Source organism: Callospermophilus lateralis, chromosome 10 (assembly GCF_048772815.1).
Source record: "Callospermophilus lateralis isolate mCalLat2 chromosome 10, mCalLat2.hap1, whole genome shotgun sequence".
Lineage (NCBI taxonomy): Eukaryota > Metazoa > Chordata > Mammalia > Rodentia > Sciuridae > Callospermophilus > Callospermophilus lateralis.
Window position 1 is genome coordinate 22,508,361 of NC_135314.1, and position 21,156 is coordinate 22,529,516.

Sequence of the window (21,156 nt, forward strand, 5' to 3'; positions counted from 1 at the left end):
CTACATACTGCTCAAGGGAACCATACACCAACAAGACATAACTATCATAAATATATATGCCCCAAACAATGGTGCAGCTATGTTCATCAAACAAACTCTTCTTAAGTTTAAGAGTCTAATAGACCAACATACAATAATCATGGGAGACTTCAACACACCTCTCTCACCACTAGACAGATCTTCCAAACAAAAGTTGAATAAGGAAACTATAGAACTCAATAACACAATTAATAACCTAGACTTAATTGACATATATAGAATATACCACCCAACATCAAGCAGTTACACTTTTTTCTCAGCAGCACATGGATCCTTCTCAAAAATAGATCATATATTATGTCACAGGGCAACTCTTAGACAATATAAAGGAGTGGAGATAATACCATGCATCTTATCTGATCATAATGGAATGAAACTGAAAATCAACGATAAAAGAAGGAAGGAAAAAACATGCATCACTTGGAGAATGAACAATTGGTTACTAAATGATCAATGGGTTATAGAAGACATCAAGGAGGAAATTAAAAAATTCTTAGAGATAAATGAAAGCACAGACACAACATATCGGAATCTATGGGACACATTAAAAGCAGTTCTAAGAGGAAAATTCATTGCTTGGAGTTCATTCCTTAAAAAAAGAAAAAACCAACAAATAAATGATCTCATACTCCATCTCAAAATCCTAGAAAAAGAAGAGCAAAACAACAGCAAAAGAAGTAGAAGGCAAGAAATTATTAAAATCAGAGCTGAAATTAATGAAATCGAAACAAAAGAAACAATTGAAAAGATTGACAAAACTAAAAGTTGGTTCTTTGAAAAAATAAATAAAATCGACAGACCCTTAGCCATGCTAACGAAGAGAAGAAGAGAGAGAAATCAAATTACTAGCATACGGGATGAAAAAGGCAATATCACAACAGACACTTCAGAAATACAGAAGATAATCAGAAACTATTTTGAATCCTTATACTCCAATAAAATAGAAGATAGTGAAGGCATCGATAAATTTCTTAAGTCATATGATCTGCCCAGATTAAGGCAGGAGGATATAGACAACCTAAACAGACCAATATCAATTGAGGAAATAGAAGAAACCATCAAAAGACTACCAACTAAGAAAAGCCCAGGACCAGATGGGTATACAGCAGAGTTTTACAAAACCTTTAAAGAGGAACTAACACCAATACTTTTCAAGCTATTTCAGGAAATAGAAAAAGAGGGAGAACTTCCAAATTCTTTCTACGAGGCCAACATCACCCTGATTCCTAAACCAGACAAAGACACTTCAAAGAAAGAAAACTACAGACCAATATCTCTAATGAACCTAGATGCAAAAATCCTCAATAAAATTTTGGCAAATCGGATTCAAAAACATATCAAAAAAATTGTGCACCATGATCAAGTAGGATTCATCCCTGGGATGCAAGGCTGGTTCAATATACGGAAATCAATTAATGTTATTCACCACATCAATAGACTTAAAAATAAGAACCATATGATCATCTCGATAGATGCAGAAAAAGCATTCGACAAAGTACAGCATCCCTTTATGTTCAAAACGCTAGAAAAACTAGGGATAACAGGAACTTACCTCAACATTGTAAAAGCAATCTATGCTAAACCTCAGGCTACCATCATTCTGAATGGAGAAAAATTGAAGGCATTCCCTCTAAAATCTGGAACAAGACAGGGATGCCCTCTCTCACCACTTCTGTTCAACATAGTTATCGAATCACTGGCCAGAGCAATTAGACAGACGAAAGAAATTAAAGGCATAAAAATAGGAAAAGAAGAACTTAAATTATCACTATTTGCAGATGACATGATTCTATACCTAGCAGACCCAAAAGGGTCTACAAAGAAACTATTAGAGCTAATAAATGAATTCAGTAAAGTGGCAGGATATAAAATCAACACACATAAATCAAAGGCATTCCTGTATATCAGCGACAAATCCTCTGAAATGGAAATGAGGACAACCACTCCATTCACAATATCCCCCCAAAAAATAAAATACTTAGGAATCAACCTAACAAAAGAGGTGAAAGACTTATACAATGAAAACTACAGAACCCTAAAGAGAGAAATAGAAGAGGATCTTAGAAGATGGAAAAATATACCCTGTTCATGGATAGGCAGAACTAACATCATCAAAATGACAATATTACCAAAAGTTCTCTATAGGTTTAATGCAATACCAATCAAAATCCCAATGGCATTTCTTATAGAAATAGAGAAAGTAATCATGAAATTCATATGGAAAAATAAAAGACCCAGAATAGCAAAAACAATGCTAAGCAGGAAGGGTGAATCAGGCGGTATAGCGATACCAGACTTCAAACTATACTACAGAGCAATAGTAACAAAAACAGCATGGTACTGGTACCAAAACAGGCGGGTGGACCAATGGTACAGAATAGAGGACACAGAAACCAACCCACAAAACTACAACTATCTTATATTTGATAAAGGGGCTAAAAGCATGCAATGGAGGAAGGATAGCATCTTCAACAAATGGTGCTGGGAAAACTGGAAATCCATATGCAACAAAATGAAACTGAATCCCTTTCTCTCGCCATGCACTAAAGTTAACTCAAAATGGATCAAGGAGCTTGATATCAAATCAGAGACACGGCGTCTGATAGAAGAAAAAGTCGGCTACGATCTACATACTGTGGGGTCGGGCTCCAAATTCCTCAATAGGACACCCATAGCACAACAGTTAATAACTAGAATCAACAAATGGGACTTACTCAAACTAAAAAGTTTTTTCTCAGCAAAAGAAACAACAAGAGAGGTAAATAGGGAGCCTACATCCTGGGAACAAATCTTTACTCCTCACACTTCAGATAGAGCCCTAATATCCAGAGTATACAAAGAACTCAAAAAATTAGACAACAAGATAACAAATAACCCAATCAACAAATGGGCCAAAGACATGAACAGACACTTCTCAGAGGAGGACATACAATCAATCAACAAGTACATGAAAAAATGCTCACCATCCCTAGCAGTCAGAGAAATGCAAATCAAAACCACCCTAAGATACCATCTCACTCCAGTAAGATTGGCAGCCATTAGGAAGTCAAACAACAACAAGTGCTGGCGAGGATGTGGGGAAAAGGGTACACTTGTTCATTGTTGGTGGGACTGCAAATTGGTGCAGCCAATCTGGAAAGCAGTATGGAGATTTCTTGGAAAGTTGGGAATGGAACCACCATTTGACCCAACTATTCCCCTTCTCGGTCTATTCCCTAAAGACCTAAATAGAGCATGCTACAGGGACACTGCTACATCGATGTTCATAGCAGCACAGTTCACAATAGCAAGACTGTGGAACCAACCTAGATGCCCTTCAATAGACGAATGGATAAAAAAAATGTGGCATTTATACACAATGGAATATTACTCTGCATTAAGAAATGACAAAATCATAGAATTTGGAGGGAAATGGATGGCATTAGAGCAGATTATGCTGAGTGAAGCCAGCCAATCCCTAAAAAACAAATGCCAAATGTCTTCTTTGATATAAGGAGAGTAACTAAGAACAGAGTAGGGACGAAGAGCATGAGAAGAAGATTAACATTAAACAGGGATGAGAGGTGGGAGGGAAAGGGAGGGAGAAGGGAAATTGCATGGAAATGGAAGGAGACCCTCAGGGTTATACAAAATTACATACAAGAGGTAACGAGGGGAAAGGGAAAAATAATACAAGGGGGAGATATGAACTGCAGTAGAGTGGGTAGAGAGTGAAGAGGGGAGGGGAGGGGAGGGGAGGGGGGTAGTAACGGATAGGAAAGGCAGCAGAATACAACAGACCCTAGTATGGCAATATATAAATCAATGGAAGTGTAACTGATGTGATTCTGCAATTTGTAAACGGAGTAAAAATGGGAGTTCATAACCCACTTGAATCAAAGTGTGAAATATGATATATCAAGAACTATGTAATGTTTTGAACAACCAACAATAAAAAAAAATATAAAAAAATAAAAAAAAAAAAAAAAAAAAAAAAAAATGAAATAATAAGGAATGTGTTCTTGATTAATATCATAGGTACTGTGCTATGATAAACAATATTAAGAAGGAATATGTGAGGACAAGAATTTTACATCCATGTTAACAAAAAGATATATTTCTTGGGCTGGGGATGTGGTTTAAGCTGTCGTGCGCTTGCTTGGCATGTGTGTGGCCCAGGTTCAATTCTCAGCACCACATACAAACAGAGATGTTGTGTCCGCCAAAAACTAAAAATAGATGTTGAAATTCTCTCTGTCTTAAAAAAAATATATATATATATATATTTCTTCCTTTCAAATGGAAATATAAAATAATTTTTACATGAAGACTTAAATATGTATGTAAATTATAAAATGTAAACTCAAATATTTGGGACTCCATAATGTGTATAATATTTACAGGCATAGGGTTATTGTGATAAACAAAGAAATGTTGAAGTTTGAGAGGGAAAGGAAACATGAGCCAAATTATTATTTTTCTTAAAAAATCATATAACCTTATACACTGAATTAATTGGAGGTGAAATACTGGAAAATTGCCTACTTCTTGTATCAGAGAGATAGCATCTTTACTTCTTTGTAAACTTGAACAAGTTTTCATTTCATTTGCTTTTTATCTACAATCATAAAATGGTTAATATTCATATAGGTCCTACCAGATTCTCAACTTTTATTTTCCCAGTTATTTAAGCTACATTTTCTCCTACAGCCTGTCTCTAATATTGAGTGACCTTTTTCTATAACAAACTGGTCTGAAATACTAACATGGTATAATGTCAAAGATCTTACACCATCTGTCTTTGTACGTACTTCATATTAATCATTCACCCAAAAGGCTTTCATATATTCTTTAAAAGGCCGTAGACTTTTAGATCCATTATTGTTATTCCCAGCATCATTGAAAAGTAATAAATCATTAGAATATTTGTATATATAAGAAAAAGCATTATTGAAACCTCAAATAAAGCTACCTTACACAATTGAACCAATATTAAATATGTTTAACTTAGAACATAATTATTTATTATTAAAGACTACATTAAAGAAAAGAATCAAGTTATTTATAAATGAGGGGGTAAAACACGGGTTTTTAGCTAACACAACACAGAGTTACATTACTTGGTTATATAGTTAAAAGTAAAGATTTGGATTCTTAATCACATCTAGAAGTTCCAGTTATTTCTTATTAAATTCTTTTGAGACAATTTTAAAGGAGAATTAAAACAATTTTTTCTTCCCCACACAGAAAGACTTTCTTAACTGTCAAACAGGTCACAATATTTCTCTTTCTTACCATTAATGGACATATTTGTCTTTTTAAGACAAGAATCCCTTTTCTATAATTTTAATTCTCTCAAAGTAGCTTTTGATGAAAAATTGTCTCAAATTTATAATTATAGTCTTACCAATTAAGTCCTTTTCATGTATAATACTTCTAATAAATCATGCATAAAACCATCTGAAGCCCAAAACTGATATTTTTAAAACATCATTATTTAAAACACAATTAGTGTGATCTGTAAAGAAAATATATTGCAAAATGTACATGTCAAAAATAAAACATGAGTTTATTACAATGTGAAATTTAAAACTTGGGTTTTTGAAAATTAAATTTAAAGAATGTAAATAGTAATCTCTGTAAATCTGTTTCTGCCACATCAACATATTATAGCTAAAGAGTTGTGAATGAAATTAACTAGAAAGAATGAGTAAATCCTGTAACATCAATGGCTATTCCTAAAACAGTAACTAAGTATTCAAAGACAAGGGTACATTTGATCTTCTTACAATACTGAAGGGAACATTGCTTATTTTCTATCCTGCAAAATCTAACATTCTATTCTTCCAAAAGGTATTTGGAATTAATGCCACCATAAATACTTGCCTCTCAGTACTTTTTTAAGTGTTAAGTAAATCAAATTCTACAGCTAAAAACATTAACATACATGACAGAGTTGTCCCCATATGTATGTATGAATTACCTTAATTTCTGAAATGTTATCATAGTTTTATTTTCAAAATTTAGCAAATACATTCTTATTTGAGAGTTGAAGTTACCTATAATTGAATTTTATCATAGTCACTATATATTTAAAAAGCAACTAATAAATCTCAACCAGTAGGGTAAGAAAGTTCTTATCAACTTATATCACCTTTATTATGTATATTTTATAAGAAATGGGAGCTAATATTTAAACTATATAGTCATAACATTTTGTGATAATATGTTTTAAATACAGTGTTTTATTATTTTATATCTTCTGACTACACATGGATTTTGTAAAATATTGTCTCTCATCAATTGAAAAATCAATCATATGGTTGATTATCAATTGATGTGTGATCCAGAAACAGCCCAATAAAGACCTTCTCAATTGTAGCAGTTTTATATTTTAGTGGACTTGAGTATTTTCTGGTATATAGTTTATATTATTTATTTTGAAAGATCAGATGTCCAGAAAAGTGAACTTCTCACTGGTAAACAAAATGATAATACAAGTTGTAATGGAAGTTCCATGTGTTTCTTTGTGTAGCTTTAATGTTTTTCAGAATTAACAGAAAATAAAAAAGTCTGAGGATAATAATTGAAGATTAAAGGTTGTTGGCTAAAACAAAGATATTTACACACTTCTAAATTCAGAAAGTATATTAGTATAAAAGCTTCATACATAGAAAAAATAATAATCAGGTTGGAGACCCTGTCAAATGTGAGAAAACAAACCAATAAACAAAAGAAAAAATATTAGAAATTGAAACGTTTAAATATGCTAAATAATTGGCAGAAAATTCATACAGAACAGTGTCAGTAGTAATATGAATATATTTTTAGAAAAGTTAGGTATTGGAATGTCATGTTAAAACATTTGAATGCTGTGGTCATCTCAGAAGGCCCGCTGTTGAACATCCCTCCCAGCAGGATCAGGCAGTTAGACATGAACTAGAGAATATGGATCACAGCAGTATTTGTTCACAATAAGACTAAGGAAAGTGTTTTGTTTCATTTATTTGTTGTGTTTTTATTTTTGCTTTTGTTTGTTTTAGTGTTTGCTGCTGGATTAGTAGCAGCAATAGAGGAAATCAAGCAAATAAGTAAATTAGCTCATTGTTAAACCTGGAACAATGATACGGCCAGGAGGAATTTGATAGAATGTGGGCCAGTTGTGGAAAGCATTTAGGTTATCATAATACCAATGCAAAGAAAAAATATGAAACAATCCTATTTGTAGAATGGTAGGAACAGTGTTGTGTGCATTTGGCATGAGTGGATTTGGGTATGTGAATACGTAAATATTGAAATGCAGAAGCACTAATCTTCAGCTTCAAAATAAGAGGGTCAGCTGTTAATGACTATAATTTTTTTAAAAGGGGAAAAGAATAGTAGAACCATTATATTAAAATGTTTGCCTACACGCCAATATACATGTTCTTTATTTCGCCAAGAACAAGAAAAAATTAAACATAATTTACAGTTTTTGCCCTTTAGGATGAGAATAGGAGGTGTGGGAAAATGTGGTAAAGAGAGTTGCGGTGGTTTTTTTTTGGTTTTTTATTTTCTTTTTGGTTGAGTTTCTTTGGGTTTAAGCTTTTGTAAGACACCCCATTTACACCACTTCATATTCTTGTGATTAACTTGTTTAGAGCTCTTGCCAACTTATTCTACACCAACAACCCACACTCTGTGTTGGCTCAACTAAGCTGTCCTCTAGGCAGCACACACAGTACATTTTCACTTTACCTTGGCTTCACACTCTGTTGTTAACTCTGATAGTATAGACTATAGACTCTATAGACACACACAGTACCCTTACATGCCCCACTTTGAAGAGACAAAAGGCTTTGACCAATGTTAGACAGAAGTCACTCCAGGTTTGGATTGCTTTCAGGCAAAGACACACAACTGCTCTTCAGAAAAAAAGCAACTTGAACAAAGTAATTGGTGTTCACCCTGGTAAACATAGGTTTTTATTTACTCTATGAAATTCCCTGACTCACAATTTCCCTCTCTCCAAGTAGTTTTGGGCAGCATTTCCTAATAAAAGAGGAGCCTAAGAGCATGTGCCTCAAGTTCCACTTGAAGAGCATAAGATAGATCAGCTGATACCAGAAATAAACTGGCAGCGGCAAGCACAGCATGTATTCACACCACAAGTGCTAAGACTTCACCCTTGATGAATCACGAAGGGACAAGTGGCTGGAGAGCTGATAAAGAGATGAGGTCTGCAACACTTGAATGATATTGAGAGCAATGATATTGTAAAGACTGAGGAGTGGGCTGGCTTCTGCTAATGACATTGAAAGGCTTGTAGAAAGAAAATTACAGGCTCAGGGCAGCCAATTGGAAATTGGTGTGCTGTAAAACTGTAAAAGCAGAAGAGCTTCTACAGCCACTTTTAAGTAGGCTCTTATTTCTTACTAGATTAGGGCAGATGTTACTAGAAATTAAACCACCGATCTAATTGTGAAGGCAGCAAGTCTGACAACTAAATGTCATGGACAGCCCTGACAACACTCCTATAAGATTCAGAAAATTAACTGTTGGAGACTTGACACCGGGAGAGATGGTAAAGGAAATGGAGCAAGAGAAAACAGGAATGCCATATTCTCCTTAATCCTGGTAATCAACACACATAGTTCCTCCTTTCCGGTATCAGGTGAAAAAATATCCTCATTCTTAAGTACGTACATTGATCCTCACAAACAAGAAGTTTGCTCTTAAGATCTGTCCGTGACACCGTGAAGAGCCTGGAGCAATCCATTATGTGAGTAGATTGCAAGAAGGAAGAAATATAATCTCACGCCTGGGATGTAGAGAAAATGCTCGGAGGAGAGACAATACTGATAGGGTATTGCTGTTACGAAAGATTCTATGTACTAAAAGGAAAATTGAACTTAGCACTAATATAGTGGTCTGGAATGTCTTCTTGAGAATAGATTATGGTGATCCCTGGAAGACATGTGGTGAAACTGATAGAATCACTTTGTTGGAGAATTGAGGAAAAGATAAGAAGGTTCAGAAGATATTTACCTTGTAATACTTAAGATTGCTGATAGATTTCCTAGAAGGGACAGAGGACATTCTCTGAACCTAAATGACAAAACATCAAGTCCTGGAGGGTGACCACTGGAGTTTTTGACAGACTCCACAGTGGCTATCCTCAATAGGTAGGGGCAGGTAGTAGGCATTGCTTCTGTGGAGACTGGGTCCATAATATTACTGATATTGGAGACCTCAAGACTGCAGCTTTTAACTGTCAAAAGCAAATTGGATAGGATGGCTATACAAGACAAAAAGTCCAGAGTGACAATGAGAATATTTGACCATCAGTAGTCTGAATTAACAGAGTAATATGAAGCGCGCTCCTAAGGATGTGGGCTACTGGTAACTAGTGTTTTGAGAATTGTATAATTTTGAGACTAATAAATAAATAACAAAAATTTAAAAAATATGTAATAATAGTGAGCACTAAAGATTGCCGTTGCACAAATAGTAATTTTACATTTAGTGTTCAGATAAAAGTTAGCAACAGATTCCCTTTATTAGAAGAATACTGAATTCCCCTTGAACAAAGACACTTAAATTCCAGTGCACATATTTGTATTATGTGATGCATACACCTCTGAGCCTAACTGAAAAGATCAATGGCCAGTGTGAACTCCTACATTTAGATCTTTAGTTGAAAAGTTTCTATTAAAGTCCATTTCCCTCTTATCACATAACTGAGGAAGACTACATAACAATTAAATCAGATGTAAGTCACTAATGAAGAATCTGACCAGTCTAACCTTGGGAACTGCCATGGGAGTTTAAAACTTTAAACAGCACATTTAGATTCTTATTTGTTCCATCTGATGTTACTTTGGCTAAATATCAGTACCAGAACTCTAAGCTGTCTTAGAGATAAATCAAGGGAACTTCTATAATCTGTAAAAGAACATTTCACTAGGACCCACAACACTCTCAGATTTTCTAGTTAGTTGATATGGGAGCAGAGTTTTAGTTCACACTCATATCACATTAACAACAAGAAAGTTTATCTAACAAGGAAGGAAGGAAATACTTATAAAAGTCTTATTTTTGTTACTTAATTTGTGGAATAAAGGAATACTGTTAGAAAATAACTTATTCCTGAGCAAAAGAGTAAAAGAAAGCATTATCATTTTTTCAGGTTAATTTTTTAATTGAGTTCCACCAGCAGAGTCAATGAATGAAGGAGAGCTGCCCCCTCCCCCACTGTCACAGATCCCCCATTCATTTATTCTCTATGCCCTCCATGAAAACCAGATGACTATATTACTTGATTAAAGATGATATGAAGCTATACTAGGACAAAACTATTTTTATATCTTCTGTGCTAATGTAATGGATTCACTCAAATCCAGTATAACATACTGTAGGGTTTGATTGAAAAACACTAACATGATGATATGTTAATTAAAACTGCAGGCATTTGTCATAATGTGGTCCAAGTCTTTGATCCTGACATCCTAAATAATAATATTTGGCTTTTTATGTTAATTATATCATTAAATATTGCAGGTAAAAAGGATATGATGATTAATTTAATTTTTTTGTGTAAAAATTTATTCCAAGATATGGAATATAAATTCTAGAAAGATTCAAAGCTTTATTACATGAGTAAAGATTTTAGGAATAATTTGTCTAGGCATTTAAGGACTGCTTTAGTTGTTGTTTTTGTCTGTTTATAAATTTCGTATCTCCTACCACTAAGACATAGTACTTGGTGAGCCACTTTGAATTACAGAAATAATGTAAGCATTTTGGAATAGTATAGTGAAAGTTTTGATAGATTTAGAAAGCGGATGATTTCAAGATGGATCTAGAGCAAAATAGGTTTGGCAGCATATGGAAAATATATTGCAATCTATGTTGCAATTTAAATTACATAATTCTGAAACTGATGATTCTAGACATCTCTGCCATAGATAAGGATGCTTTTTCCCTCAGAAAATTTAGTAGACAAGCAACAGCAGAATAGTACGTTAAGATTCTGGAACAAGGCTGTAATTTCTGAATCATAAAGCTACCATTTCCAAACTAGTTCTTTATTTTGCTATAGACTAATAATGAACATTTGAACATGGGAAATCAAGTTCATACACAAATATACCAGACCTTCATGATGTGGGAAATGTATGAGAATAACTTTGCTCCCCACATCCTTGTCAACATTTATTGTTACTTGTATTCTTGATAATTGCTATTCTGAAAATATTAAGAGAATTTGAAACAAACCATAGTCCAGTGAAAATGGTTTGTTTGACATCATTGCAGATCATGCTTAAAGACATAAGTATATGATTAGGAGCACTGACCACCACGTTTACCCACTTCACAGCTATATCCTTATAGGGCTTCCTCTACAACTAATTGATAAAGAACAGGTATAGGACTGGTTCATAGATGAGTGAGGTGTTGATGCTGATAATAAGACAAAAAAATTTAAAAAGAGGGGGCACATCATAACAACACTTTTAAGTGTTTCCCAATGAACAGAGTCATGAACATAATGCTTATTCATGCAACTCATGTGGATGTCTATGGACAGAGAAGTGACCCAGGATGTCATATGTATGGCATCCTGATAAATAAATGATTATATCATCAGGGGGTTAGAAAGTATGCTACTCGATTGAAGATGATAAATATAGAAGTCTAAGAAAGAAAGAAAGATGTAAGCACAAACATGTACAGCTCTCTGGGTAGTACTATAATTGCCACCAAACACAGGTGGTCATTTATCTTCTCTTTAAGCTGCTATGGAATTTGCAGAGTGAAACCATTGGTGGAGCCATGGTGACAGGGATGGAAACTATGAAATGGCCAAAGTCTATAAGCCTCATTTCTCCAAAAGTAATTATAGCTATTGCTACTTACAAATACCAAGATCACTGCTGCAGATATCAACCATTAACACTTGTTAGAAAAACATTCAACCACTTGCCAGTAGTTCACTAATAAACTTTCTCTTTAGGGAAGCATTCTCCTCCTAGGAACAGAGATATTGAAGCTAATACTGAGATATGGAGCATGTGCTGAAAATGATGGTGTCAGGTCCTACTTATGCTCCTTGGAGCTGGATCTATTGAGGTTGTGGGTTGCAGCCACTTTAGCACACAACATGTATCTGTTCTTGGATCAATATATGTGGCACATACAATATATATGACACATACCTTACACAATGTTTTATTCATCCTCACTCTCTTCAAGCACCTTTAGATGTTATCATACTAAGGAACTTAGATTTTGCTATTTGACATACGGCAAATATTCACATTATCCTACATTAAAAACTGATCCTAGTGTCCTGATTCTAAGAAAGGATAAAGAGTGTTCATTTGTCTGCCAATTTTTCTTGGGAATCTAAGGAATGATAATATATGACAAGGTTTTTTAGATACAGTAGAGAGAGAAAGTAGAACTCTAAAATCTAGGGTAAATAACAAGTAAACAGCATCTTCATAAAATCAACTGAAACAGATTGGAAAAACGTTACTCACCTTTTTTCACCTGATATTTCCTGCTGTTTTTAATACTTCTAATTTTAAAAGAAATTATGTGAAAAACAAGAAGAAAGCAAAATGTCATTTTTCTATTTAGGATTTATTTTCTACATCATAAAATAGTTAATTGTATATATATATGCATGTATATGTATACATGAGTACATACACATATACACACTTGGCTAATAATAATATAGAAATTTAATTTTTTTTCTTTTTGTTTATTCTTTTTATATATGCATGACATTAGAATGTATTTTAGCATCTTTTACATATATGAAGTATAAATTATTCTATTTAGGGTACTATCCTTGTGATTGTACATGATACAGAGCTACCCTGGTTGTGTATTCAAATACAAGAATAGGAAAGTTAAGTTTGATTAGTTCTATTTTCCTTCCTGGTTTACTCCCTTTTCCCTTCCTTTCATTCCCATTTGTCTAATCCAATGGACTTCTATCCTTTCCCTCTCCACCCTCCCTTGTTGTGGTTTAGCATCCACATTATCAGACAGAACATTAAGCTTTGGTTCTTTGGGACTATCTTATCACTTACATTATATTCTCTAGTTCTATCCATTTACTGGCAAATATCATAATTTCATTCTTCTTTATGGCTGAGTAACATTCCATTGTGTATATATACCAAATTTGCTTTACCCATTCCTCCATTGAAAGACACTTACATTGGTTAGAGAGCTTGACTATTGTGAATTGAGTTGATATAAACATTGATGTGGCTGTATCACTGTAATATGCTGATTTTTAGTCCTTTGGATATAAACCTAGGAGTAGGAAAATTGAGTTAAATAGTGGTTCCATTCCAAGTTTACTAAGGAATCACCATACTGCTTTCCAGAGTGGTTGCACCAATTTGCATTCCCACCAGAATGTATGACAATACCTTGCTCCCCACATCCTTGCCAACATTTATTGTTATTTGTATTCTTGACAGTTGCTATTCTGATTGAAGTGAGATGGAATTTCAGTGTAGTTTTAATTTGCATTTAACTATTTGCTGGAGATTTTTAAAAATATATTTGTTGATCAGTTGTATTTCATCTTCTGTGAAGTGTCTGTTTAGTTCCTTAGCCCATTTATTGATTGGGTTAATTGAGTTTTTGGTGTTAAGGTTTTTGAATTGTTTGTGTATCCTGGAGATTAATGCTCTATCTGAGGAGTGGTGGGAAAGATTTTCTGCCATTCTGTAGGCTCTCCAAGTTTTATATTGTTTCCTTTTCAGTGAAGAAACTTTTTAGTTTGATACTATCCTATTTATTGATTCTTTAATTTACTTCTTGTGCTTTAGGAATCTTATTAAGGAAGTTGGTTCCTAAGCCAACATAATGGAGAGTTAGGCCTACTTTTTCTAATATAGGTGCAAAGTCTAATGCCTGGGTCCTTGATCCACTTTGAGTTGAGATTTGTGGAAGGTGATAGATAGGGGTTCAATTTCAATCTTCCACATATGGATTTCCAGTTTTTTCAGCATGATTTGTTGAGTAAGCTTTCTTTTCTACAATGCATGCTTATGGAGCCTTTGTCTAGGATGAAATAATTATATTTATGTGGTACGTCCCTGTGTCCTCTATTCTGTTCCATTGGTCTTCATGTTTGTTTTCATGCCAAGACCATTCTGTTTTTGTTACTATGACTCTGTTGTATAACTTGAGGTCTCCTATTGTAATGCCTCATGCTTCACTTTTCTTGTGAAGTATTATTTTGACTATTATGGGTCTCTTATTTTTGCCAAATAAATTTAATGACTGCTTTTTCTATTTCTATGAAGAACATCATTGGAATTTTAATAGTTATTGCATTAAATCTGTATAGGACTTTTGGTAGTATTGCCATTTTGATAATATTAATTGTCTGTCAAATAACATGGGAGGTCTTTCTATCTTCTGAGGTCTCCTTTAATTTCTTCCTTTAGTGTTCTGTAGTTTTCTTTGTGCCGGTTTTTTGCCTCTTTTGTTATATTGATTACCAAATATTTAAATTGGGGGGGGGGGATATTGTGAATGGGATAGTTTTTTTCCTAAAATTTCTTTTCCTGATACATTAGTGATGTATAGGAATGCAATTAAATTATGAGTGTTTATTTTGTACCTTGCTACTTTGCTAGATTCATTTATGAGTTCCAGAAGCTCCCTGATGGAGTTTTGGGATCTTCTAAATATAGAAAAATATCATCAGCAAATAAGGATAGTATGAGCTTTTCTTTTCCTTTTCATATCTTTTCCTTTCTTAGGCAAAGGTTTCAAGGACTATGTTGAAGAGGAGTTGTTTAAGATGGCATCCCTGACTTGTTCCTGTCTTTAGATGGAATGTTTTCATTTTTCTCCATTTAGAATAATGTTGGTCTCCCATTTAACATAGGTAGTCATTACAATGTTGAGGTAGTTTCCTACTATCCCTAGTTTTTCTAGTGTTTTGAGCATAAATAGATGCTAGATTTTGTTAAATGCTTCTTCTGCATTTATTGAGATAACTATGTGATTCTTCAAGTCTATTGATGTGGTGAATTACATTTGTTGATTTGTGTATGTTAAATCAACCTTGCATCCCTGGGATTAACTTAACCTGACCATGGTGTGCAATCTAGTTAATATATCTTTTTGCATGTGTATTGCCTGTATTTTATTAAGAATTTCTGCATCTATGTTCACCAGCCATATTGGTCTGAATTTTTTATTTCTACATGATAAAATAGTTTATATATACATATCCACACACACTTGCCTCATAAGAATATAGGGATATATTTAAATTATTTTTCCAGCACTAATTATGTTAATATTAACTGTATATATGTGAATAAATCATAAAAGAAAGACATTTATTAATTCTTCCTTGTAAGCTTAATAGACATTTTTAACACATACATTCAATTTTATTAAATATGAAAGGAAACTTTTTTCTGTTTTATAATAATAAAATATTACAAGATAAATGTCTTTAAATAAAAGAATGAGATTAGTTGGTCATAAACAAGCATACATATATTTTCTTTTTGTTTTTTGGACTTATTTACATAAGAGAAAAATCCTTGATTCTAAATGTCAAATAAAATATATTTCCCAAAAGAAATAATGATATGCACAAATTTAAATACATGTAAAATTATATAGCACTAATATTTGCATATGTTGAAACACAATTTTTACTTTGTTTTAAATTTATAATGCTCAGAATGTTTTCCTCAGCTTATATAAAAGAAGTCATTTAAATATGCATAATTCTTCACAAAATAATCATATAAATTCTTGTTTTCAAATTCTAATACTGATTTAATAATTCTATTAAAATCATGCTTTAGATTAGATTTTTAAATATATTCCTGTGATGTTTATTATATGTAAACTAATGCTTTCTTAATATAATCTAAGGAAAGCATGTTGGTGTTTGTAATCTCCATGGCCAGCTCTTTTCAATTGTTGTGAATATGCCAACAGTATTTTTATATAAGCTACTTGAGAAAAGATTTCTCCCCATAATAATAGTCTGTGTTGTATTAAGTACCTGTTCTGAGAACTCCGAAGGACTTTACAAATATTATTTCATTAATCCCTCAACACTCTTGTGGCAGATCTGTGACAATAATTATTTTTACACTTTGTAAAATAAAATGAATCAAATTGGCTTGTGTATTTTTCTCCAGGTTGTTTATTTTGTTGCATAATGAGAACTGCTAGTTAAAAAATCCACTGTTATCAAAGTTGAATTTTTTAAAATCCGATTATTTTAAAACTAGCCTCGAAAAGCATATTTTTTCCACTGAGAGCCTGCTTGCTTTGTATACCCTGTGACACCTTACTTTGAATGTGGTAGCTATTAACAAGATACCATCTTATGTCATGAGGCCCTGGGCTTCTAGGCTTCCAAACATTCTAACCCAAAGATGCCCTGCAAGCTGCTGAGTAATATCACATAAGTAAACTCCCTGTTTCCCCTTTTCCCTGACAGTTCCCCTCTGTTCCTTTCAAACTCATCACATTCCTTTGGACAGTCTCAGGCTGTGAGTGACTCAACTTCTCAAAGATCTTCCCAATCACTGAAAATGTTTTCACACCTTTAGATAGAACTCTGGACATGGACATGGGTGGTTATAGAGTGGACTGGTAGCAGACAGGGTGTGTCTCAGCCATGAGACTTCAACTTAATAGTTTATTCAGCAACATTTTTCCTTTTAGGCTATTGCTTTCTGTAATATGGTCTATACAAATACATGTTTGTGTCATCATGTCTTTTTGCTCTGTCTGCAGAGCAAAATTTACATAAAGATTGTGTGTGTTTTAGGGTGTGTTTTAGGGTGTTAAATGTTCTCTTTATTTTTCTGCATGGGATGTGTCTGAAAAATAAAACTCTAATATAACAATAGTTTTGATTGGGATGATGAAATATAGGACATTAGGAAAAGATACACACAAAAAATCCAAGCCTTGCTATAAACACCCTCCATTTTGTGTTTCATGAATGAGCAAAAGTAGTATAGAATCTGTACAATATTGAAATGGAATCAAATCTAGTTTCTTGGTTCATTGATTCTGAAACTTTCCCACCAGAAATACATGAATGAACACTTCTTCAGAGACATGGCTAAATGATCAAATTTTAGACTCACTAGCTTTCCAAATTAATTTGGCTAATTTACTTGCCCCTTTCTGCATCAACTACCACATAATGTTTCTCTCTATGAACTATGAGAGCATACATTTAGGTCTCTATGAAACACAGTGGAAATAGGGTTGTCCCTATATAGAAGTCTGATGACAAGAATATATCACTTCAGCTTAGTCAAGAAATTTTAATCAAACTTTTTAAGAAAAAAAAATATTGTTATTAATAAGTAAGTTCATATGAAATAAATTATTTTAACTGACTTCAATCTACTTTAAAATTTCTTGATTTAATTAGAGATATCATTGCAATTCACCTAAAATACATTATTTTTCATCACAGGGTAAAAAAAAAAAAACAATTCCCACTAAAATGTGGGGAAATCATTAAGCTTGTAAAGGAAAATATTAAGCCTCCAGGTACTGAAAGAACAGAATACTTTACTTGGACTAAGTGGTAGTTCTAGATAAGTAATAACTTTAACAAATATTGTTTCATATTATATACATAACAAACTCAATGATTTGAAGAAATAAACTTCTTTCAAAATTAAATTGTTATCTTCATCAAGATTTTTCAGCATCTACAAAACATAGATTATCCTATATACACTGAATTTATATATGTGATGGATTTCAAGAATTGATATTTGAGTTTTATAAATTAGATGACAAATAACTATCATACTGCAAATTACCTTTTGGATATGTTTGAAACTTACTTTGTACAGATGCTCATGGACCCTCAATAATTTATTTTTCCTGAAAAATTAAAAAAAATGATTCCATCATTATTATGACAGGCTAAAACTGGTAAGAAGTGTAGAAAAAAGAGAAATAAACAACAATATTTTCTTAACAACACATGTTACTAGAAGGGTAACCCCAAAACAGAATGTGCCTTTATTTTATAATAGTATATATTTTAAAATAAAGATACAATGTTCTGAATTATCAAAATCAATGCTGTTAAATTTAATCAATTCTGTTAAATTTAAACTAAATTTAAATTTAAACTAAACTTAACAGCATTTAAACTAAATATTCTCAGCAGTGCTTGATTTACTTCTGGATCATTAATAGTGATAAATATTTTATATCATCATACAGAACTAGTGTTTCTTCACATCAAAATTTTCTATTGAATGAAAGGTATATGAACTAGGAGGATGCTTATATATTTTAACTATTGAGTTGATTTTCTGTCATCCATTTAGATAGGAAGAATATGAGAAAGTAAACAGGATTTGAATAAATTTAAAACTGAACAAAATATTTTTGTAAAATCACAAAATAAAAAAAAAGAGTAAAATAATAAATCTCTAAGGAAAGTTTCTAAACATGAAAAAATAGTTTCAGAAAGACATCATTACTGACAGATTTTTTTTTTTTTGGTGAGTGGATTTTGAGAAGTAGATTTTATTTGCTGCAGTGATAAAGTAGATACAAGCTAAGCAGCGTTTACCTAAAAATTGTCAATCTTCCTTTCCAGAAAGATCTTTTTACTTCTCTGTATTGCTATGAAAAACACAAGGAACAAATGGATTTTCAAATCCAAAATCATGATATTACTAAGTAAAAATGGAGTAAGAAGATATCACAGTACTTCAAAACAGAAATGAGTCAGTAACAGACCACTATTAAAAGTTTTATGTTGGCTCAGTGAGGTGGCTCAGGCCTGTAATCCCAGAGGCACAGGAGGTTGAGGCATGAGAATCCCAGGTTGAAATCCAGCTTTTAGCCAGGCCCTAAGCAACTTAGTGAGATCCTGTCTAAAAAAAAAAAAAAAAAAAAAAGGGCTGGGAATGTGGTTCAATGGTTAAGCACCCCTGTGTTAAATCCCTGGTAGCAATCAATCAATCATCATCATCATCATCATCATCATCATCATCATCATCATCTGTATGTTATTGTTATCTGAGGACAAAAAAAAAAAGATGATAAGGAACAAAATACACAAAAAATGTTCCCAGGAAATATATTGACATCTTAGTCTATCATCTTATTAAAAATTGGCAACCATTTGGGATAGTTAAATAAAAATCAAATATATAGATAGCAGGTGTCTATAGCAAAGAAAATTAAACAAAGGAACAGAATAAAAACTAAAATATAATTCAGAAATATTTGTCTCAAATAAAAATATCCCCCCCAAAATGGAACTACATATTGAAAGTGTAGATTTGAAGATATCTGATCTAAATGATGCATGTCAAGATATACCCTAACATATTTACTGTATTTTGTGTAATATTAAATAATTTTTTAAACTATTTCATACAAAAATATCAGTCCAATGAGTAAAGTAAATTATTGGACTTCTTCATGTCAATGCTTTTTGTTGGAAAAAATTAAAACCAACATTTATAAAACAGAGGAAAAAAGAATGTACATCAAAAATCCGTATTTTTCTAAGGAACTCTCTGGGTGTCTTGGCAGTGTTAACCTAAGGTTAAGACAAATTGACATGATCTATATTCCTTTGGCCTCTTCTGCATATCAGTTTCCAGAATGGGAGTTCTATCTTCCAGTAAACAACAAAGAAACTGCACTGTCTTTTTATGGCCTACCATAGTTGTCATATAGAATCAGTTTGATCACAAACCTGTCATAGACTGCAACTCTAACAGTCATGGTTGTCATTTAATGGATTTTCATATTTTGAAACATCTGCAGTAACCAAGAAAGGATTATTCAAATATTCTTATTCAGCAAAATTGACTTCATTATTAAAGAACAAAAATAAACTGATATTTGTATGCAAGAATTCAAGAAATATTTTTTTCCAAAGAGTCTACTAGAAGAAAAAGAAATCTTAAGTATCCAAAATAAAAAAGGATATAATAACAAATAATTGATGATGAGGATTACCTGTATAGGTAACTGGTAACATTTTGGTGGAAAAGGAGGGATTTATAATATTCATACACTTAGAAAATGTAGATGTTTTATAAATAAAAATGGGTGAGAATTTAAAAATTTTAAATTTATGTTAGAAGAAATTAAGAGTAACATTTATATAGATTATTTAGTCATCATTATTGCATAACAAATCAACCATACTTAGTGATGAAGAACAGATTCCATTCTATTACACTCCTTTTTTTTCTTTGTACTAGTAATCCAGAAATACCAAGTTAAGAAAGGTTTGTTTCTGATGAGAAAACAAAAATTATAAGGGATACTCAAATTGCTAGAGGCTATAATAGAGGAAGAAAGAGAATGTACATCAAAAATTCGAATTTAAAAGCCAATGCAAAACCTTTTAAAAATTTACTCAGTAGATACTTAGAAGATAGTAATGCTATTCTGAGAATGTTGTGTGTGTGTGTGTTGCATCAAATAATTTTTTAAAAGACTATATGATCAAATTCTGACATTTTCTGTGTGCTCTGGAATCATAATTTTCAGGTAAGCAAAGAAGATTTAAAAGAAAAGCAAAGGAGAACAAATATTCAATAAAGAGTAATGAAAATGCAGTGATTACTATAAAAATAGTATAACAGTCATTACTTAGGAAATCCAGAGGATTTATGGAGTGGCATTCCTAAAAATTATCTTCATCTACGATAATTTATTGATATTTGCTATCTTGGGTAATTGTTAAAAGCATCAATAAAATATCATGAGATATTTAATCATTGGATATGTTTTCTAATTCAACTAAAATGACTAGAAATATAAATAATGAGTAGTGTTAAACTGTGTTTTGAAATTCTATTCATAATTTTAAAAGATTAGTCATTTTGATTAAAGTTCATTCAGGTTTTGGGGAAGGAAATGTATACACATGGTGAGGCTCAAACATATTATATTAAATACAATGTAGAAAATCAAGGCACTATGGACATTTTAAAAGGAGTCAGAAGTCCACTTAAAGAGATTCTGAAGTGGCTAAAGGTAGTACTCTCTGTGCTTCAATAGTAAATCATAAGTTTATTAGATTAGTACCTAGTAAATGCATATGAATTTATGATTTCATTATTATTT